The 20,645-nt window shown below is 57.9% G+C and overlaps 9 non-coding genes and 1 pseudogene across 9 annotated transcripts; all 10 read right to left on the bottom strand.

Moving 5' to 3' along the window:
• Positions 1-1,569: 1,569 nt before the first annotated feature.
• LOC145426302 (5S ribosomal RNA) lies at positions 1,570-1,688 on the bottom strand. Its single transcript, XR_013907011.1, has one exon. It is a non-coding gene; the product is annotated as a 5S ribosomal RNA (ribosomal RNA).
• Positions 1,689-3,336: 1,648 nt separating this feature from the next.
• Positions 3,337-3,455, bottom strand: LOC145427391 (5S ribosomal RNA; annotated as a pseudogene).
• Positions 3,456-4,473: 1,018 nt separating this feature from the next.
• LOC145426501 (5S ribosomal RNA) lies at positions 4,474-4,592 on the bottom strand. Its single transcript, XR_013907211.1, has one exon. It is a non-coding gene; the product is annotated as a 5S ribosomal RNA (ribosomal RNA).
• Positions 4,593-5,997: 1,405 nt separating this feature from the next.
• Positions 5,998-6,116, bottom strand: LOC145426820 (5S ribosomal RNA). The gene has a single exon (XR_013907539.1). It is a non-coding gene; the product is annotated as a 5S ribosomal RNA (ribosomal RNA).
• Positions 6,117-9,722: 3,606 nt separating this feature from the next.
• LOC145427267 (5S ribosomal RNA) lies at positions 9,723-9,841 on the bottom strand. The gene has a single exon (XR_013908000.1). It is a non-coding gene; the product is annotated as a 5S ribosomal RNA (ribosomal RNA).
• Positions 9,842-12,272: 2,431 nt separating this feature from the next.
• LOC145426303 (5S ribosomal RNA) lies at positions 12,273-12,391 on the bottom strand. The gene has a single exon (XR_013907012.1). It is a non-coding gene; the product is annotated as a 5S ribosomal RNA (ribosomal RNA).
• A 1,253-nt stretch (positions 12,392-13,644) lies between these two features.
• Positions 13,645-13,763, bottom strand: LOC145426716 (5S ribosomal RNA). Its single transcript, XR_013907430.1, has one exon. It is a non-coding gene; the product is annotated as a 5S ribosomal RNA (ribosomal RNA).
• Positions 13,764-14,665: 902 nt separating this feature from the next.
• On the bottom strand, positions 14,666-14,784 carry LOC145426717 (5S ribosomal RNA). Its single transcript, XR_013907431.1, has one exon. It is a non-coding gene; the product is annotated as a 5S ribosomal RNA (ribosomal RNA).
• Positions 14,785-17,177: 2,393 nt separating this feature from the next.
• Positions 17,178-17,296, bottom strand: LOC145426804 (5S ribosomal RNA). Its single transcript, XR_013907522.1, has one exon. It is a non-coding gene; the product is annotated as a 5S ribosomal RNA (ribosomal RNA).
• A 1,216-nt stretch (positions 17,297-18,512) lies between these two features.
• LOC145426559 (5S ribosomal RNA) lies at positions 18,513-18,631 on the bottom strand. The gene has a single exon (XR_013907269.1). It is a non-coding gene; the product is annotated as a 5S ribosomal RNA (ribosomal RNA).
• Positions 18,632-20,645: the final 2,014 nt, after the last annotated feature.

The raw sequence follows: 20,645 nt of genomic DNA on the forward strand, positions 1-20,645 counted from the left end.
GTGATTAGGTGGCAAGTACCTGAAGTTACGAAGACAATCCTATAACCATACCTGCATGTTTGCATAATACCCTAACCCAAAGGCTCAGTTTAGCATTTATCCAACAGCACAGGCCCTGGATTGTTGAAGATGGCCTCAGGAACCAGAACAGGGCCTGGTGTGTTGTACATGGCCACAGCTAGCAGCACAGGGCCTGGTTTGGTGAAGATGGCCTCGGCCAGAAGCACAGGGCCTGGTGTGATATGAGTGGCCTGAGCAAGAGCCACAGGCCCTGGTGTGGTGTAAGTGGCCTGAGCAAGAGCCACAGGCCCTGGTGTGGTGTAAGTGGCCTCAGCCAGAAGCCACAGGCACTGGTGTGGTGTAAGTGCCCTCAGCCAGCAGCCACAGGCCCTGGTGTGGTGTAATTGGCCTCAATAGCAACTAAGGCCCTGGTGTGGTGTATGTGGCCTCAGCCAGCAGCCACAGGCCCTTGTGTGGTGTACATGGCCACAGCCAGCAGCCACAAGCCCTGGTGTGGTGTAAGTGGCCTCAATAGCAACTAAGGCCGTGGTGTGGTGTAAGTGGCCTCAGCCAGCAGCCACAGGCCTTGGTGTGGTGTAAGTCGCCTCATCCAGCAGCCACAGGCCCTGGTGTGGTGTAAGTGGCCTCAGCCAGCAGCCACAGGCCCTGGTGTGGTGTAAGTGGCCTCAGCCAGTGCCAGAGGCCCTGGTGTGGTGTAAGTGGCCTCAATAGCAACTAAGGCCCTGGTGTGGTGTATGTGGCCTCAGCCAGCAGCCACAGGCCCTGGTGTGGTGTAAGTGGCCTCAGAAGCAAATATGGCCGTGGTGTGGTGTAAGTGGCCTCAGCCAGAGCCACAGGCCCTGGTGTGGTGTAAGTGGCCTGAGCAAGAGCCACAGGCCCTGGTGTGGTGTAAGTGGTCTCAACCAGCAGCCACAGGCCCTTGTGTGGTGTAAGTGGCCTCAGCCAGCAGCCACAGGCCCTGGTGTGGTGTAAGTGGCCTGAGCAAGAGCCACAGACCCTGGTGTGGTGTAATTGGCCTCAATAGCAACTAAGGCCCTGGTGTGGTGTAGGTGGCCTCAGCCAGCAGCCACAGGCCTTGGTGTGGTGTAAGTGGCCTCAGCCAGCAGCCACAGGCCCTGGTGTGGTGTAAGTGGCCTCAGCCAGCAGCCACAGGCCCTGGTGTGGTGTAAGTGGCCTCAGCCAGCAGCCACAGGCCTTGGTGTGGTGTAAGTGGCCTCAGCCAGAGCCACAGGTCCTGGTGTGGTGTAAGTGGCCTGAGCCAGTGCCACAGGCCCTGGTGTGGTGTAAGTGGCCTGAGCAAGAGCCAAAGGCCCTGGTGTGGTGTAAGTCGCCTCAGCCAGCAGCCACAGGCCCTGATGTGGTGTAAGTGGCCCCAGCCGGTCACTCAGGCCCTGGTGTGGTGTAGGTGGCATCAGCTAGCAGCACAAGACATTGGAAAACAGCCAACAGCAATGTCGTTAATGTGCCCTCATTAATGGGCAGCTGCTTTTGGTCTTTTAATACAACCCTTCTCTGGATCAAAAGCGGTTCAATGACATGAAAATGAAAGGCTTACAGCACCAGGTATTCCCAGGCAGTCTCCCATCCAAGTACTAACCAAGCCCAGCCCTGCTTAGCTTCCGAGATCAGACGAGGTCGGGCGTGCTCAGGGTGGTATGGCCGTAAGCTGCTGGCCCCAGCACAATGTCTCAATTTATGGATTCAACTGATTAGGTGGCAAGTACCTGAAGTTACGAAGACAATCCTTTAACCATACCTGCATGTTTGCATAATACCCTAACCCAAAGGCTCAGTTTAGCATTTATCTAACAGCACAGGCCCTGGATTGTTGAAGATGGCCTCAGGAACCAGCACAGGGCCTGGTGTGTTGTACATGGCCACAGCTAGCAGCACAGGGCCTGGTTTGGTGAAGATGGCCTCGGCCAGAAGCGCAGGGCCTGGTGTGATGTGAGTGGCCTGAGCAAGAGCCACAGGCCCTGGTGTGGTGTAAGTGGCCTCAGCCAGAAGCCACAGGCACTGGTGTGGTGTAAGTGGCCTCAGCCAGCAGCCACAGGCCCTGGTGTGGTGTAAGTGGCCTCAGCCAGCAGCCACAGGCCCTGGTGTGGTGTAAGTGGCCTCAGCCAGCAGCCACAGGCCCTGGTGTGGTGTAAGTGGCCTCAGCCAGTGCCACAGGCCCTGGTGTGGTGTAAGTGGCCTGAGCAAGAGCCACAGACCCTGGTGTGGTGTAATTGGCCTCAATAGCAACTAATGCCCTGGTGTGGTGTAAGTGGCCTCAGCCAGCAGCCACAGGCCCTGGTCTGGTGTAAGTGGCCTCAGCCAGCAGCCACAGGCCCTGGTGTGGTGTAATTGGCCTCAATAGCAACTAATGCCCTGGTGTGGTGTAGGTGGCCTCAGCCAGCAGCCACAGGCCCTGGTGTGGTGTAAGTGGCCTCAGCCAGCAGCCACAGGCCCTGGTGTGGTGTAAGGGGCCTCAATAGCAACTAATGCCCTGGTGTGCTGTAAGTGGCATCAGCCAGCAGCCACAGGCACTGGTGTGGTGTAAGTGCCCTCAGCCAGCAGCCACAGGCCCTGGTGTGGTGTAAGTGCCCTCAGCCAGCAGCCACAGGCGCTGGTGTGGTGTAAGTGGCCTCAGCCAGTGCCACAGGCCCTGGTGTGGTGTAAGTGGCCTGAGCAAGAGCCACAGGCCCTGGTGTGGTGTAAGTGGCCTCAGCCACAAGCCACAGGCACTGGTGTGGTGTAAGTGCCCTCAGCCAGCAGCCACAGGCCCTGGTGTGGTGTAAGTGGCCTCAGCCAGCAGCCACAGGCCCTGGTGTGGTGTAAGTGGCCAAAGCAAGAGTCACAGACCCTGGTGTGGTGTAATTGGCCTCAATAGCAACTAATGCCCTGGTGTGGTGTAGGTGGCCTCAGCCAGCAGCCACAGGCCCTGGTGTGGTGTAAGTGGCCTCAGCCAGTGCCAGAGGCCCTGGTGTGGTGTAAGTGGCCTGAGCAAGAGCCACAGACCCTGGTGTGGTGTAATTGGCCTCAATAGCAACTAATGCCCTGGTGTGGTGTAAGTGGCCTCAGCCAGCAGCCACAGGCCCTGGTGTGGTGTAAGTGGCCTCAGCCAGCAGCCACAGGCCCTGATGTGGTGTAAGTGGCCCCAGCCGGTCACTCAGGCCCTGGTGTGGTGTAGGTGGCATCAGCTAGCAGCACAAGACATTGGAAAACAGCCAAAAGCAATGTCGTTAATGTGCCCTCATTAATGGGCAGCTGCTTTTGGTCTTTTAATACACCCCTTCTCTGGATCAAAAGCGGTTCAATGACATGAAAATGAAAGGCTTACAGCACCAGGTATTCCCAGGTAGTCTCCCATCCAAGTACTAACCAAGCCGAGCCCTGCTTAGCTTGCGAGATCAGACGAGGTCGGGCGTGCTCAGGGCGGTATGGCCGTAAGCTGCTGGCCCCAGCACAATGTCTCAATTTATGGATTCAACTGATTAGGTGGCAAGTACCTGAAGTTACGAAGACAATCCTTTAACCATACCTGCATGTTTGCATAATACCCTAACCCAAAGGCTCAGTTTAGCATTTATCTAACAGCACAGGCCCTGGATTGTTGAAGATGGCCTCAGGAACCAGCACAGGGCCTGGTGTGTTGTACATGGCCACAGCTAGCAGCACAGGGCCTGGTTTGGTGAAGATGGCCTCGGCCAGAAGCGCAGGGCCTGGTGTGATGTGAGTGGCCTGAGCAAGAGCCACAGGCCCTGGTGTGGTGTAAGTGGCCTCAGCCAGAAGCCACAGGCACTGGTGTGGTGTAAGTGGCCTCAGCCAGCAGCCACAGGCCCTGGTGTGGTGTAAGTGGCCTCAGCCAGCAGCCACAGGCCCTGGTGTGGTGTAAGTGGCCTCAGCCAGCAGCCACAGGCCCTGGTGTGGTGTAAGTGGCCTCAGCCAGTGCCACAGGCCCTGGTGTGGTGTAAGTGGCCTGAGCAAGAGCCACAGACCCTGGTGTGGTGTAATTGGCCTCAATAGCAACTAATGCCCTGGTGTGGTGTAAGTGGCCTCAGCCAGCAGCCACAGGCCCTGGTGTGGTGTAAGTGGCCTGAGCAAGAGCCACAGACCCTGGTGTGGTGTAATTGGCCTCAATAGCAACTAAGGCCCTGGTGTGGTGTAGGTGGCCTCAGCCAGCAGCCACAGGCCCTGGTGTGGTGTAAGTGGCCTCAGCCAGCAGCCACAGGCCCTGGTGTGGTGTAAGTGGCCTCAGCCAGCAGCCACAGGCCCTGATGTGGTGTAAGTGGCCCCAGCCGGTCACTCAGGCCCTGGTGTGGTGTAGGTGGCATCAGCTAGCAGCACAAGACATTGGAAAACAGCCAAAAGCAATGTCGTTAATGTGCCCTCATTAATGGGCAGCTGCTTTTGGTCTTTTAATACACCCCTTCTCTGGATCAAAAGCGGTTCAATGACATGAAAATGAAAGGCTTACAGCACTAGGTATTCCCAGGCAGTCTCCCATCCAAGTACTAACCAAGCCCAGCCCTGCTTAGCTTCCGAGATCAGACGAGGTCGGGCGTGCTCAGGGTGGTATGGCCGTAAGCTGCTGGCCCCAGCACAATGTCTCAATTTATGGATTCAACTGATTAGGTGGCAAGTACCTGAAGTTACGAAGACAATCCTTTAACCATACCTGCATGTTTGCATAATACCCTAACCCAAAGGCTCAGTTTAGCATTTATCTAACAGCACAGACCCTGGATTGTTGAAGATGGCCTCAGGAACCAGCACAGGGCCTGGTGTGTTGTACATGGCCACAGCTAGCAGCACAGGGCCTGGTTTGGTGAAGATGGCCTCGGCCAGAAGCGCAGGGACTGGTGTGATGTGAGTGGCCTGAGCAAGAGCCACAGGCCTTGGTGTGGTGTAAGTGGCCTCAGCCAGAAGCCACAGGCACTGGTGTGGTGTAAGTGGCCTCAGCCAGCAGCCACAGGCCCTGGTGTGGTGTAAGTGACCTCAGCCAGCAGCCACAGGCCCTGGTGTGGTGTAAGTGGCCTCAGCCAGAGCCACAGGCCCTGGTGTGGTGTAAGTGGCCTCAGCCAGTGCCACAGGCCCTTGTGTGGTGTAAGTGGCCTGAGCAAGAGCCACAGACCCTGGTGTGGTGTAATTGGCCTCAATAGCAACTAATGCCCTGGTGTGGTGTAGGTGGCCTCAGCCAGCAGCCACAGGCCCTGGTGTGGTGTAAGTGGCCTCAATAGCAACTAATGCCCTGGTGTGGTGTAATTGGCCTCAATAGCAACTAAGGCCCTGGTGTGGTGTAAGTGGCCTCAGCCAGTGCCACAGGCCCTGGTGTGGAGTAAGTGGCCTCAATAGCAACTAAGGCCCTGGTGTGGTGTATGTGGCCTCAGCCAGCAGCCACAGGCCCTGGTGTGGTGTAAGTGGCCTCAATAGCAACTAAGGCCGTGGTGTGGTGTAAGTGGCCTCAGCCAGCAGCCACAGGCCCTGGTGTGGTGTAAGTGGCCTCAGCCAGCAGCCACAGGCCCTGGTGTGGTGTAAGTGGCCTGAGCAAGAGCCACAGGCCCTGGTGTGGTGTATGTGGCCTCAATAGCAACTAAGGCCCTGGTGTGGTGTATGTGGCCTCAGCCAGCAGCCACAGGCCCTGGTGTGGTGTAAGTGGCCTCAATAGCAACTAAGGCCCTGGTGTGGTGTAGGTGGCCTCAGCCAGCAGCCACAGGCCCTGGTGTGGTGTAAGTGGCCTCAGCCAGCAGCCACAGGCCCTGGTGTGGTGTAAGTGGCCTCAGCCAGAGCCACAGGCCCTGATGTGGTGTAAGTGGCCCCAGCCGGTCACTCAGGCCCTGGTGTGGTGTAGGTGGCATCAGCTAGCAGCACAAGACATTGGAAAACAGCCAAAAGCAATGTCGTTAATGTGCCCTCATTAATGGGCAGCTGCTTTTGGTCTTTTAATACACCCCTTCTCTGGATCAAAAGCGGTTCAATGACATGAAAATGAAAGGCTTACAGCACCAGGTATTCCCAGGCAGTCTCCCATCCAAGTACTAACCAAGCCCAGCCCTGCTTAGCTTCCGAGATCAGACGAGGTCAGGCGTGCTCAGGGTGGTATGGCCGTAAGCTGCTGGCCCCAGCACAATGTCTCAATTTATGGATTCAAGTGATTAGGTGGCAAGTACCTGAAGTTACGAAAACAATCCTTTAACCATACCTGCATGTTTGCATAATACCCTAACCCAAAGGCTCAGTTTAGCATTTATCCAACAGCACAGGCCCTGGATTGTTGAAGATGGCCTCAGGAACCAGAACAGGGCCTGGTGTGTTGTACATGGCCACAGCTAGCAGCACAGGGCCTGGTTTGGTGAAGATGGCCTCGGCCAGAAGCACAGGGCCTGGTGTGATGTGAGTGGCCTGAGCAAGAGCCACAGGCCTTGGTGTGGTGTAAGTGGCCTCAGCCAGAAGCCACAGGCACTGGTGTGGTGTAAGTGGCGTCAGCCAGCAGCCACAGGCCCTTGTGTGGTGTAATTGGCCTCAATAGCAACTAAGGCCCTGGTGTGGTGTATGTGGCCTCAGCCAGCAGCCACAGGCCCTTGTGTGGTGTACATGGCCACAGCCAGCAGCCACAAGCCCTGGTGTGGTGTAAGTGGCCTGAATAGCAACTAAGGCCGTGGTGTGGTGTAAGTGGCCACAGCTAGCAGCACAGGGCCTGGTTTGGTGAAGATGGCCTCGGCCAGAAGCACAGGGCCTGGTGTGATATGAGTGGCCTGAGCAAGAGCCACAGGCCCTGGTGTGGTGTAAGTGGCCTGAGCAAGAGCCACAGGCCCTGGTGTGGAGTAAGTGGCCTGAGCAAGAGCCACAGGCCCTGGTGTGGTGTAAGTGGCCTGAGCAAGACCACAGGCCCTGGTGTGGTGTAATTGGCCTCAATAGCAACTAAGGCCCTGGTGTGGTGTATGTGGCCTCAGCCAGCAGCCACAGGCCCTGGTGTGGTGTAAGTGGCCTCAGAAGCAAATAAGGCCGTGGTGTGGTGTATGTGACCTCAGCCAGGAGCCACAGGCCCTGGTGTGGTGTAAGTGGCCTCAGCCAGCAGCCACAGGCCCTGGTGTGGTGTAAGTGGCCTCAGCCAGCAGCCACAGGCCCTGGTGTGGTGTAAGTGGCCTCAGCCAGAGCCACAGGCCCTGGTGTGGTGTAAGTGGCCTCAGCCAGTGCCACAGGCCCTGGTGTGGTGTAAGTGGCCTGAGCAAGAGCCACAGACCCTGGTGTGGTGTAATTGGCCTCAATAGCAACTAATGCCCTGGTGTGGTGTAGGTGGCCTCAGCCAGCAGCCACAGGCCCTGGTGTGGTGTAAGTGGCCTCAATAGCAACTAATGCCCTGGTGTGGTGTAATTGGCCTCAATAGCAACTAAGGCCCTGGTGTGGTGTAAGTGGCCTCAGCCAGTGCCACAGGCCCTGGTGTGGAGTAAGTGGCCTCAATAGCAACTAAGGCCCTGGTGTGGTGTATGTGGCCTCAGCCAGCAGCCACAGGCCCTGGTGTGGTGTAAGTGGCCTCAATAGCAACTAAGGCCGTGGTGTGGTGTAAGTGGCCTCAGCCAGCAGCCACAGGCCCTGGTGTGGTGTAAGTGGCCTCAGCCAGCAGCCACAGGCCCTGGTGTGGTGTAAGTGGCCTCAGCCAGCAGCCACAGGCCCTGGTGTGGTGTAAGTGGCCTCAGCCAGAGCCACAGGCCCTGGTGTGGTGTAAGTGGCCTCAGCCAGTGCCACAGGCCCTGGTGTGGTGTAAGTGGCCTGAGCAAGAGCCACAGACCCTGGTGTGGTGTAATTGGCCTCAATAGCAACTAATGCCCTGGTGTGGTGTAGGTGGCCTCAGCCAGCAGCCACAGGCCCTGGTGTGGTGTAAGTGGCCTCAGCCAGTGCCACAGGCCCTCGTGTGGTGTAAGTGGCCTCAGCCAGCAGCCACAGGCCCTGGTGTGGTGTAAGGGGCCTCAATAGCAACTAATGCCCTGGTGTGGTGTAAGTGGCCTGAGCCAGCAGCCACAGGCCCTGGTGTGGTGTAAGTGGCCTCAGCCAGAAGCCACAGGCACTGGTGTGGTGTAAGTGGCCTCAGCCAGCAGCCACAGGCCCTGGTGTGGTGTAAGTGACCTCAGCCAGCAGCCACAGGCCCTGGTGTGGTGTAAGTGGCCTCAGCCAGCAGCCACAGGCCCTGGTGTGGTGTAAGTGGACTCAGCCAGTGCCACAGGCCCTGGTGTGGTGTAAGTGGCCTGAGCAAGAGTCACAGACCCTGGTGTGGTGTAATTGGCCTCAATAGCAACTAATGCCCTGGTGTGGTGTAGGTGGCCTCAGCCAGCAGCCACAGGCCCTGGTGTGGTGTAAGTGGCCTCAGCCAGTGCCACAGGCCCTGGTGTGGTGTAAGGGGCCTCAATAGCAACTAATGCCCTGGTGTGGTGTAAGTGGCCTCAGCCAGCAGCCACAGGCACTGGTGTGGTGTAAGTGCCCTCAGCCAGCAGCCACAGGCCCTGGTGTGGTGTAAGTGGCCTCAGCCAGCAGCCACAGGCCCTGGTGTGGTGTAAGTGGCCTCAGCCAGCATCCACAGGCCCTGGTGTGGTGTAAGTGGCCTGAGCAAGAGCCACAGGCCCTGGTGTGGTGTAAGTGGCCTCAGCCAGAAGCCACAGGCACTGGTGTGGTGTAAGTGCCCTCAGCCAGCAGCCAAAGGCCCTGGTGTGGTGTAAGTGACCTCAGCCAGCAGCCAAAGGCCCTGGTGTGGTGTAAGTGGCCTCAGCCAGCAGCCACAGGCCCTGGTGTGGTGTAAGTGGCCTCAGCCAGTGCCACAGGCCCTGGTGTGGTGTAAGTGGCCTGAGCAAGAGTCACAGACCCTAGTGTGGTGTAATTGGCCTCAATAGCAACTAATGCCCTGGTGTGGTGTAGGTGGCCTCAGCCAGCAGCCACAGGCCCTGGTGTGGTGTAAGTGGCCTCAGCCAGTGCCACAGGCCCTGGTGTGGTGTAAGTGGCCTCAGAAGCAAATAAGGCCCTGGTGTGGTGTAAGTGGCCTCAATAGCAACTAAGGCCCTGGTGTGGTGTAAGTGGCCTCAGCCAGCAGCACAGGGCCTGGTGTGTTGTACATGGCCACAGCAAGCAGCACTGGGCCAGGTTTGGTGAAGATGGCCTTGGCCAGAAGCACAGGGTCTGGTGTGATATGAGTGGCCTGAGCAAGAGCCACAGGCCCTGGTGTGGTGTAGGTGGCCTCAGCCAGCAGCCACAGGCCCTGGTGTGGTGTAAGTGGCCTCAGCCAGCAGCCACAGGCCCTTGTGTGGTGTAAGTGGCCTCAGCCAGCAGCCACAGGCCCTGGTGTGGTTTAAGTGGCCTCAGCCAGCAGCCACAGGCCCTGGTGTGGTGTAAGTGGCCTCAGCCAGCAGCCACAGGCCCTGGTGTGGTGTAAGTGGCCTCAGCCAGCAGCCACAGGCCCTGGTGTGGTGTAAGTGGCCTCAGCCAGCAGCCACAGGCCCTGGTGTGGTGTAAGTGGCCTCAGCCAGAGCCACAGGCCCTGATGTGGTGTAAGTGGCCCCAGCCGGTCACTCAGGCCCTGGTGTGGTGTAGGTGGCATCAGCTAGCAGCACAAGACATTGGAAAAGAGCCAAAAGCAATGTCGTTAATGTGCCCTCATTAATGGGCAGCTGCTTTTGGTCTTTTAATACAACCCTTCTCTGGATCAAAAGCGGTTCAATGACATGAAAATGAAAGGCTTACAGCACCAGGTATTCCAAGGAATTCTCCCATCCAAGTACTAACCAAGCCCAGCCCTGCTTAGCTTCCGAGATCAGACGAGGTCGGGCGTGCTCAGGGTGGTATGGCCGTAAGCTGCTGGCCCCAGCACAATGTCTCAATTTATGGATTCAAGTGATTAGGTGGCAAGTACCTGAAGTTACGAAGACAATCCTATAACCATACCTGCATGTTTGCATAATACCCTAACCCAAAGGCTCAGTTTAGCATTTATCCAACAGCACAGGCCCTGGATTGTTGAAGATGGCCTCAGGAACCAGAACAGGGCCTGGTGTGTTGTACATGGCCACAGCTAGCAGCACAGGGCCTGGTTTGGTGAAGATGGCCTCGGCCAGAAGCACAGGGCCTGGTGTGATATGAGTGGCCTGAGCAAGACCACAGGCCCTGGTGTGGTGTAATTGGCCTCAATAGCAACTAAGGCCCTGGTGTGGTGTATGTGGCCTCAGCCAGCAGCCACAGGCCCTGGTGTGGTGTAAGTGGCCTCAGAAGCAAATAAGGCCGTGGTGTGGTGTATGTGACCTCAGCCAGGAGCCACAGGCCCTGGTGTGGTGTAAGTGGCCTCAGCCAGCAGCCACAGGCCCTGGTGTGGTGTAAGTGGCCTCAGCCAGCAGCCACAGGCCCTGGTGTGGTGTAAGTGGCCTCAGAAAGAGCCACAGGCCCTGGTGTAGTGTAAGTGGCCTCAGCCAGTGCCACAGGCCCTGGTGTGGTGTAAGTGGCCTCAGCAAGAGCCACAGACCCTGGTGTGGTGTAAGGGGCCTCAATAGCAACTAATGCCCTGGTGTGGTGTAAGTGGCCTCAGCCAGCAGCCACAGGCACTGGTGTGGTGTAAGTGGCCTCAGCCAGCAGCCACAGGCCCTGGTGTGGTGTAAGTGGCCTCAGCCAGCAGCCACAGGCCCTGGTGTGGTGTAAGTGGCCTGAGCCAGCAGCCACAGGCCCTGGTGTGGTGTAAGTGGCCTCAGCCAGAAGCCACAGGCACTGGTGTGGTGTAAGTGCCCTCAGCCAGCAGCCACAGGCCCTGGTGTGGTGTAAGTGGCCTCAGCCAGCAGCCACAGGCCCTGGTGTGGTGTAAGTGGCCTCAGCCAGCAGCCACAGGCCCTGATGTGGTGTAAGTGGCCCCAGCCGGTCACTCAGGCCCTGGTGTGTTGTACATGGCCACAGCTAGCAGCACAGGGCCTGGTTTGGTGAAGATGGCCTCGGCCAGAAGCACAGGGCCTGGTGTGATATGAGTGGCCTGAGCAAGAGCCACAGGCCCTGGTGTGGTGTAAGTGGCCTGAGCAAGAGCCACAGGCCCTGGTGTGGTGTAAGTGGCCTCAGAAGCAAATAAGGCCGAGGTGTGGTGTATGTGACCTCAGCCAGGAGCCACAGGCCCTGGTGTGGTGTAAGTGGCCTCAGCCAGCAGCCACAGGCCCTGGTGTGGTGTAAGTGGCCTCAGCCAGCAGCCACAGGCCCTGGTGTGGTGTAAGTGGCCTCAGCCAGAGCCACAGGCCCTGGTGTGGTGTAAGTGGCCTCAGCCAGTGCCACAGGCCCTGGTGTGGTGTAAGTGGCCTGAGCAAGAGCCACAGACCCTGGTGTGGTGTAATTGGCCTCAATAGCAACTAATGCCCTGGTGTGGTGTAGGTGGCCTCAGCCAGCAGCCACAGGCCCTGGTGTGGTGTAAGTGGCCTCAGCCAGTGCCACAGGCCCTGGTGTGGTGTAAGTGGCCTCAGCCAGCAGCCACAGGCCCTGGTGTGGTGTAAGGGGCCTCAATAGCAACTAATGCCCTGGTGTGGTGTAAGTGGCCTGAGCCAGCAGCCACAGGCCCTGGTGTGGTGTAAGTGGCCTCAGCCAGCAGCCACAGGCCCTGGTGTGGTGTAAGTGACCTCAGCCAGCAGCCACAGGCCCTGGTGTGGTGTAAGTGGCCTCAGCCAGCAGCCACAGGCCCTGGTGTGGTGTAAGTGGACTCAGCCAGTGCCACAGGCCCTGGTGTGGTGTAAGTGGCCTGAGCAAGAGTCACAGACCCTGGTGTGGTGTAATTGGCCTCAATAGCAACTAATGCCCTGGTGTGGTGTAGGTGGCCTCAGCCAGTGCCACAGGCCCTGGTGTGGTGTAAGGGGCCTCAGCCAGTGCCACAGGCCCTGGTGTGGTGTAAGGGGCCTCAATAGCAACTAATGCCCTGGTGTGGTGTAAGTGGCCTCAGCCAGCAGCCACAGGCACTGGTGTGGTGTAAGTGCCCTCAGCCAGCAGCCACAGGCCCTGGTGTGGTGTAAGTGGCCTCAGCCAGCAGCCACAGGCCCTGGTGTGGTGTAAGTGGCCTGAGCAAGAGCCACAGGCCCTGATGTGGTGTAAGTGGCCCCAGCCGGTCACTCAGGCCCTGGTGTGGTGTAGGTGGTATCAGCTAGCAGCACAAGACATTGGAAAACAGCCAAAAGCAATGTCGTTAATGTGCCCTCATTAATGGGCAGCTGCTTTTGGTCTTTTAATACACCCCTTCTCTGGATCAAAAGCGGTTCAATGACATGAAAATGAAAGGCTTACAGCACCAGGTATTCCCAGGCAGTCTCCCATCCAAGTACTAACCAAGCCCAGCCCTGCTTAGCTTCCGAGATCAGACGAGGTCGGGCGTGCTCAGGGTGGTATGGCCGTAAGCTGCTGGCCCCAGCACAATGTCTCAATTTATGGATTCAACTGATTAGGTGGCAAGTACCTGAAGTTACGAAGACAATCCTTTAACCATACCTGCATGTTTGCATAATACCCTAACCCAAAGGCTCAGTTTAGCATTTATCTAACAGCACAGGCCCTGGATTGTTGAAGATGGCCTCAGGAACCAGCACAGGGCCTGGTGTGTTGTACATGGCCACAGCTAGCAGCACAGGGCCTGGTTTGGTGAAGATGGCCTCGGCCAGAAGCGCAGGGCCTGGTGTGATGTGAGTGGCCTGAGCAAGAGCCACAGGCTCTGGTGTGGTGTAAGTGGCCTCAGCCAGAAGCCACAGGCACTGGTGTGGTGTAAGTGGCCTCAGCCAGCAGCCACAGGCCCTGGTGTGGTGTAAGTGGCCTCAGCCAGCAGCCACAGGCCCTGGTGTGGTGTAAGTGGCCTCAGCCAGCAGCCACAGGCCCTGGTGTGGTGTAAGTGGCCTCAGCCAGTGCCACAGGCCCTGGTGTGGTGTAAGTGGCCTGAGCAAGAGCCAGAGACCCTGGTGTGGTGTAATTGGCCTCAATAGCAACTAATGCCCTGGTGTGGTGTAGGTGGCCTCAGCCAGCAGCCACAGGCCCTGGTGTGGTGTAAGTGGCCTCAATAGCAACTAATGCCCTGGTGTGGTGTATGTGGCCTCAGCCAGCAGCCACAGGCCCTGGTGTGGTGTAAGTGGCCTGAGCAAGAGCCACAGACCCTGGTGTGGTGTAATTGGCCTCAATAGCAACTAAGGCCCTGGTGTGGTGTAGGTGGCCTCAGCCAGCAGCCACAGGCCCTGGTGTGGTGTAAGTGGCCTCAGCCAGCAGCCACAGGCCCTGGTGTGGTGTAAGTGGCCTGAGCAAGAGCTACAGACCCTGGTGTGGTGTAATTGGCCTCAATAGCAACTAAGGCCCTGGTGTGGTGTAGGTGGCCTCAGCCAGCAGCCACAGGCCCTGGTGTGGTGTAAGTGGCCTCAGCCAGCAGCCACAGGCCCTGGTGTGGTGTAAGTGGCCTCAGCCAGCAGCCACAGGCCCTGATGTGGTGTAAGTGGCCCCAGCCGGTCACTCAGGCCCTGGTGTGGTGTAGGTGGCATCAGCTAGCAGCACAAGACATTGGAAAAGAGCCAAAAGCAATGTCGTTAATGTGCCCTCATTAATGGGCAGCTGCTTTTGGTCTTTTAATACACCCCTTCTCTGGATCAAAAGCGGTTCAATGACATGAAAATGAAAGGCTTACAGCACCAGGTATTCCAAGGAAGTCTCCCATCCAAGTACTAACCAAGCCCAGCCCTGCTTAGCTTCCGAGATCAGACGAGGTCGGGCGTGCTCAGGGTGGTATGGCCGTAAGCTGCTGGCCCCAGCACAATGTCTCAATTTATGGATTCAAGTGATTAGGTGGCAAGTACCTGAAGTTACGAAGACAATCCTATAACCATACCTGCATGTTTGCATAATACCCTAACCCAAAGGCTCAGTTTAGCATTTATCCAACAGCACAGGCCCTGGATTGTTGAAGATGGCCTCAGGAACCAGAACAGGGCCTGGTGTGTTGTACATGGCCACAGCTAGCAGCACAGGGCCTGGTTTGGTGAAGATGGCCTCGGCCAGAAGCACAGGGCCTGGTGTGATATGAGTGGCCTGAGCAAGAGCCACAGGCCCTGGTGTGGTATAAGTGGCCTGAGCAAGAGCCACAGGCCCTGGTGTGGTGTAAGTGGCCTGAGCAAGAGCCACAGGCCCTGGTGTGGTGTAGGTGGCCTCAGCCAGCAGCCACAGGCCCTGGTGTGGTGTAAGTGGCCTCAGCCAGCAGCCACAGGCCCTGGTGTGGTGTAAGTGGCCTCAGCCAGCAGCCACAGGCCCTTGTGTGGTGTAAGTGGCCTCAGCCAGCAGCCACAGGCCCTGGTGTGGTTTAAGTGGCCTCAGCCAGCAGCCACAGGGCCTGGTGTGGTGTAAGTGGCCTCAGCCAGCAGCCACAGGCCCTGGTGTGGTGTAAGTGGCCTCAGCCAGCAGCCACAGGCCCTGGTGTGGTGTAAGTGGCCTCAGCCAGAGCCACAGGCCCTGATGTGGTGTAAGTGGCCCCAGCCGGTCACTCAGGCCCTGGTGTGGTGTAGGTGGCATCAGCTAGCAGCACAAGACATTGGAAAAGAGCCAAAAGCAATGTCGTTAATGTGCCCTCATTAATGGGCAGCTGCTTTTGGTCTTTTAATACACCCCTTCTCTGGATCAAAAGCGGTTCAATGACATGAAAATGAAAGGCTTACAGCACCAGGTATTCCAAGGAAGTCTCCCATCCAAGTACTAACCAAGCCCAGCCCTGCTTAGCTTCCGAGATCAGACGAGGTCGGGCGTGCTCAGGGTGGTATGGCCGTAAGCTGCTGGCTGCAGCACAATGTCTCAATTTATGGGTTCAAGTGATTAGGTGGCAAGTACCTGAAGTTACGAAGACAATCCTATAACCATACCTGCATGTTTGCATAATACCCTAACCCAAAGGCTCAGTTTAGCATTTATCCAACAGCACAGGCCCTGGATTGTTGAAGATGGCCTCAGGAACCAGAACAGGGCCTGGTGTGTTGTACATGGCCACAGCTAGCAGCACAGGGCCTGGTTTGGTGAAGATGGCCTCGGCCAGAAGCACAGGGCCTGGTGTGATGTAAGTGGCCTGAGCAAGACCACAGGCCCTGGTGTGGTGTAATTGGCCTCAATAGCAACTAAGGCCCTGGTGTGGTGTATGTGGCCTCAGCCAGCAGCCACAGGCCCTGGTGTGGTGTAAGTGGACTCAGAAGCAAATAAGGCCGTGGTGTGGTGTATGTGATCTCAGCCAGGAGCCACAGGCCCTGGTGTGGTGTAAGTGGCCTCAGCCAGCAGCCACAGGCCCTGGTGTGGTGTAAGTGGCCTCAGCCAGCAGCCACAGGCCCTGGTGTGGTGTAAGTGGCCTCAGCCAGAGCCACAGGCCCTGGTGTGGTGTAAGTGGCCTCAGCCAGTGCCACAGGCCCTGGTGTGGTGTAAGTGGCCTGAGCAAGAGCCACAGACCCTGGTGTGGTTTAATTGGCCTCAATAGCAACTAATGCCCTGGTGTGGTGTAGGTGGCCTCAGCCAGCAGCCACAGGCCCTGGTGTGGTGTAAGTGGCCTCAGCCAGTGCCACAGGCCCTGGTGTGGTGTAAGTGGCCTCAGCCAGCAGCCACAGGCCCTGGTGTGGTGTAAGGGGCCTCAATAGCAACTAATGCCCTGGTGTGGTGTAAGTGGCCTCAGCCAGCAGCCACAGGCACTGGTGTGGTGTAAGTGGCCTCAGCCAGCAGCCTCAGGCCCTGGTGTGGTGTAAGTGGCCTCAGCCAGCAGCCACAGGCCCTGGTGTGGTGTAAGTGGCCTGAGCCAGCAGCCACAGGCCCTGGTGTGGTGTAAGTGGCCTCAGCCAGAAGCCACAGGCACTGGTGTGGTGTAAGTGCCCTCAGCCAGCAGCCACAGGCCCTGGTGTGGTGTAAGTGACCTCAGCCAGCAGCCACAGGCCCTGGTGTGGTGTAAGTGGCCTCAGCCAGCAGCCACAGGCCCTGGTGTGGTGTAAGTGGACTCAGCCAGTGCCACAGGCCCTGGTGTGGTGTAAGTGGCCTGAGCAAGAGTCACAGACCCTGGTGTGGTGTAATTGGCCTCAATAGCAACTAATGCCCTGGTGTGGTGTAGGTGGCCTCAGCCAGCAGCCACAGGCCGTGGTGTGGTGTAAGTGGCCTCAGCCAGTGCCACAGGCCCTGGTGTGGTGTAAGGGGCCTCAATAGCAACTAATGCCCTGGTGTGGTGTAAGTGGCCTCAGCCAGCAGCCACAGGCACTGGTGTGGTGTAAGTGCCCTCAGCCAGCAGCCACAGGCCCTGGTGTGGTGTAAGTGGCCTCAGCCAGCAGCCACAGGCCCTGGTGTGGTGTAAGTGGCCTGAGCAAGAGCCACAGGCCCTGGTGTGGTGTAAGTGGCCTCAGCCAGAAGCCACAGGCACTGGTGTGGTGTAAGTGGCCTCAGCCAGCAGCCACAGGCCCTGGTGTGGTGTAAGTGACCTCAGCCAGCAGCCACAGGCCCTGGTGTGGTGTAAGTGGCCTCAGCCAGCAGCCACAGGCCCTGGTGTGGTGTAAGTGGCCTCAGCCAGTGCCACAGGCCCTGGTGTGGTGTAAGTGGCCTGAGCAAGAGTCACAGACCCTGGTGTGGTGTAATTGGCCTCAATAGCAACTAATGCCCTGGTGTGGTGTAGGTGGCCTCAGCCAGCAGCCACAGGCCCTGGTGTGGTGTAAGTGGCCTCAGCCAGTGCCACAGGCCCTGGTGTGGTGTAAGTGGCCTGAGCAAGAGCCACAGACCCTGGTGTGGTGTAATTGGCCTCAATAGCAACTAATGCCCTGGTGTGGTGTAGGTGGCCTCAGCCATCAGCCACAGGCCCTGGTGTGGTGTAAGTGGCCTCAGCCAGTGCCACAGGCCCTGGTGTGGTGTAAGTGGCCTGAGCAAGAGCCACAGGCCCTGGTGTGGTGTAAGTCGCCTCAGCCAGCAGCCACAGGCCCTGGTGTGGTGTAAGTGGCCTGAGCAAGAGCCACAGGCCCTAATGTGGTGTAAGTGGCCCCAGCCGGTCACTCAGGCCCTGGTGTGGTGTAGGTGGCATCAGCTAGCAGCACAAGACATTGGAAAACAGCCAAAAGCAATGTCGTTAATGTGCCCTCATTAATGGGCAGCTGCTTTTGGTCTTTTAATACACCCCTTCTCTGGATCAAAAGCGGTTCAATGACATGAAAATGAAAGGCTTACAGCACCAGGTATTCCCAGGTAGTGTCCCATCCAAGTACTAACCAAGCCCAGCCCTGCTTAGCTTCCGAGATCAGACGAGGTCGGGCGTGCTCAGGGTGGTATGGCCGTAAGCTGCTGGCCCCAGCACAATGTCTCAATTTATGGATTCAACTGATTAGGTGGCAAGTACCTGAAGTTACGAAGACAATCCTATAACCATACCTGCATGTTTGCATAATACCCTAACCCAAAGGCTCAGTTTGGCATTTATCTAACAGCACAGGCCCTGGATTGTTGAAGATGGCCTCAGGAACCAGCACAGGGCCTGGTGTGTTGTACATGGCCACAGCTAGCAGCACAGGGCCTGGTTTGGTGAAGATGGCCTCGGCCAGAAGCGCAGGGCCTGGTGTGATGTGAGTGGCCTCAGCCAGAAATCACAGGCACTGGTGTGGTGTAAGTGGCCCCAGCCAGAAGCCACAGGCACTGGTGTGGTGTAAGTGGCCTCAGCCAGCAGCCACAGGCCCTGGTGTGGTGTAAGTGGCCTCAGCCAGAAGCCACAGGCCCTGGTGTGGTGTAAGTGGCCTCAGCCAGAAGCCACAGGCACTGGTGTGGTGTAAGTGGCCTCAGCCAGCAGCCACAGGCCCTGGTGTGGTGTAAGTGGCCTCAGCCAGCAGCCACAGGCCCTGGTGTGGTGTAAGTGGCCTCAGCCAGAGCCACAGGTCCTGGTGTGGTGTAAGTGGCCTGAGCCAGTGCCACAGGCCCTGGTGTGGTGTAAGTGGAGTGAGCAAGAGCCACAGACCCTGGTGTGGTATAATTGGCCTCAATAGCAACTAATGCCCTGGTGTGGTGTAGGTGGCCTCAGCCAGCAGCCACAGGCCCTGGTGTGGTGTAAGTGGCCTCAATAGCAACTAATGCCCTGGTGTGGTGTAAGTGGCCTCATCCAGCAGCCACAGGCCCTGGTGTGGTGTAAGTGGCCTGAGCAAGAGCCACAGGCCCTGGTGTGGTGTAATTGGCCTCAATAGCAACTAAGGCCCTGGTGTGGTGTAGGTGGCCTCAGCCAGCAGCCACAGGCCCTGGTGTGGTGTAAGTGGCCTCAGCCAGCAGCCACAGGCCCTGGTGTGGTGTAAGTGGCCTCAGCCAGCAGCCACAGGCCCTGATGTGGTGTAAGTGGCCCCAGCCGGTCACTCAGGCCCTGGTGTGGTGTAGGTGGCATCAGCTAGCAGCACAAGACATTGGAAAACAGCCAAAAGCAATGTCGTTAATGTCCCCTCATTAATGGGCAGCTGCTTTTGGTCTTTTAATACACCCCTTCTCTGGATCAAAAGCGGTTCAATGACATGAAAATGAAAGGCTTACAGCACCAGGTTTTCCCAGGCAGTCTCCCATCCAAGTACTAACCAAGCCCAGCCCTGCTTAGCTTCCGAGATCAGACGAGGTCGGGCGTGCTCAGGGTGGTATGGCCGTAAGCTGCTGGCCCCAGCACAATGTCTCAATTTATGGATTCAACTGATTAGGTGGCAAGTACCTGAAGTTACGAAGACAATCCTTTAACCATACCTGCATGTTTGCATAATACCCTAACCCAAAGGCTCAGTTTAGCATTTATCTAACAGCACAGGCCCTGGATTGTTGAAGATGGCCTCAGGAACCAGCACAGGGCCTGGTGTGTTGTACATGGCCACAGCTAGAAGCACAGGGCCTGGTGTGGTGAAGATGGCCTCGGCCAGAAGCGCAGGGCCTGGTGTGATGTGAGTGGCCTGAGCAAGAGCCACAGGCCCTGGTGTGGTGTAAGTGGCCTCAGCCAGAAGCCACAGGCACTGGTGTGGTGTAAGTGGCCTCAGCCAGCAGCCACAGGCCCTGGTGTGGTGTAAGTGGCCTCAGCCAGCAGCCACAGGCCCTGGTGTGTTGTAAGTGGCCTCAGCCAGCAGCCACAGGCCCTGGTGTGGTGTAAGTGGCCTCAGCCAGAGCCACAGGCCCTGGTGTGGTGTAAGTGGCCTCAGCCAGTGCCACAGGCCCTGGTGTGGTGTAAGTGGCCTCAATAGCAACTAATGCCCTGGTGTGGTGTAGGTGGCCTCAGCCAGCAGCCACAGGCCCTGGTGTGGTGTAAGTGGCCTCAATAGCAACTAATGCCCTGGTGTGGTGTAAGTGGCCTCAGCCAGCAGCCACAGGCCCTGGTGTGGTGTAAGTGGCCTGAGCAAGAGCCACAGACCCTGGTGTGGTGTAATTGGCCTCAATAGCAACTAAGGCCCTGGTGTGGTGTAGGTGGCCTCAGCCAGCAGCCACAGGCCCTGGTGTGGTGTAAGTGCCCTCAGCCAGCAGCCACAGGCCCTGGTGTGGTGTAAGTGGCCTCAGCCAGCAGCCACAGGCCCTGGTGTGGTGTAAGTGGCCTCAGCCAGCAGCCACAGGCCCTGGTGTGGTGTAAGTGGCCTCAGCCAGTGCCACAGGCCCTGGTGTGGTGTAAGTGGCCTGAGCAAGAGTCACAGACCCTGGTGTGGTGTAATTGGCCTCAATAGCAACTAAGGCCCTGGTGTGGTGTAAGTGGCCTCAGCCAGAAGCCACAGGCACTGGTGTGGTGTAAGTGGCCTCAGCCAGCAGCCACAGGCCCTGGTGTGGTGTAAGTGGCCTCAGCCAGCAGCCACAGGCCCTGGTGTGGTGTAAGTGGCCTCAGCCAGAGCCACAGGCCCTGGTGTGGTGTAAGTGGCCTCAGCCAGTGCCACAGGCCCTGGTGTGGTGTAAGTGGCCTGAGCAAGAGCCACAGACCCTGGTGTGGTGTAATTGGCCTCAATAGCAACTAATGCCCTGGTGTGGTGTAGGTGGCCTCAGCCAGCAGCCACAGGCCCTGGTGTGGTGTAAGTGGCCTCAATAGCAACTAATGCCCTGGTGTGGTGTAAGTGGCCTCAGCCAGCAGCCACAGGCCCTGGTGTGGTGTAAGTGGCCTGAGCAAGAGCCACAGACCCTGGTGTGGTGTAATTGGCCTCAATAGCAACTAAGGCCCTGGTGTGGTGTATGTGGCCTCAGCCAGCAGCCACAGGCCCTGGTGTGGTGTAAGTGGCCTCAGAAGCAAATAAGGCCGTGGTGTTGTGTATGTGGCCTCAGCCAGCAGCCACAGGCCCTGGTGTGGTGTAAGTGGCCTCAATAGCAACTAAGGCCCTGGTGTGGTGTAAGTGGCCTCAGCCAGCAGCCACAGGCCCTGGTGTGGTGTAAGTGGCCTCAGCCAGCAGCCACAGGCCCTGGTGTGGTGTAAGTGGCCTGAGCAAGAGCCACAGGCCCTGGTGTGGTGTAATTGGCCTCAATAGCAACTAAGGCCCTGGTGTGGTGTATGTGGCCTCAGCCAGCAGCCACAGGCCCTGGTGTGGTGTAAGTGGCCTCAATAGCAACTAAGGCCCTGGTGTGGTGTAGGTGGCCTCAGCCAGCAGCCACAGGCCCTGGTGTGGTGTAAGTGGCCTCAGCCAGCAGCCACAGGCCCTGGTGTGGTGTAAGTG

This window comes from Astatotilapia calliptera, chromosome 3 (genome assembly GCF_964374335.1).
Source record: "Astatotilapia calliptera chromosome 3, fAstCal68.1, whole genome shotgun sequence".
In the NCBI taxonomy this organism is placed as follows: domain Eukaryota; kingdom Metazoa; phylum Chordata; class Actinopteri; order Cichliformes; family Cichlidae; genus Astatotilapia; species Astatotilapia calliptera.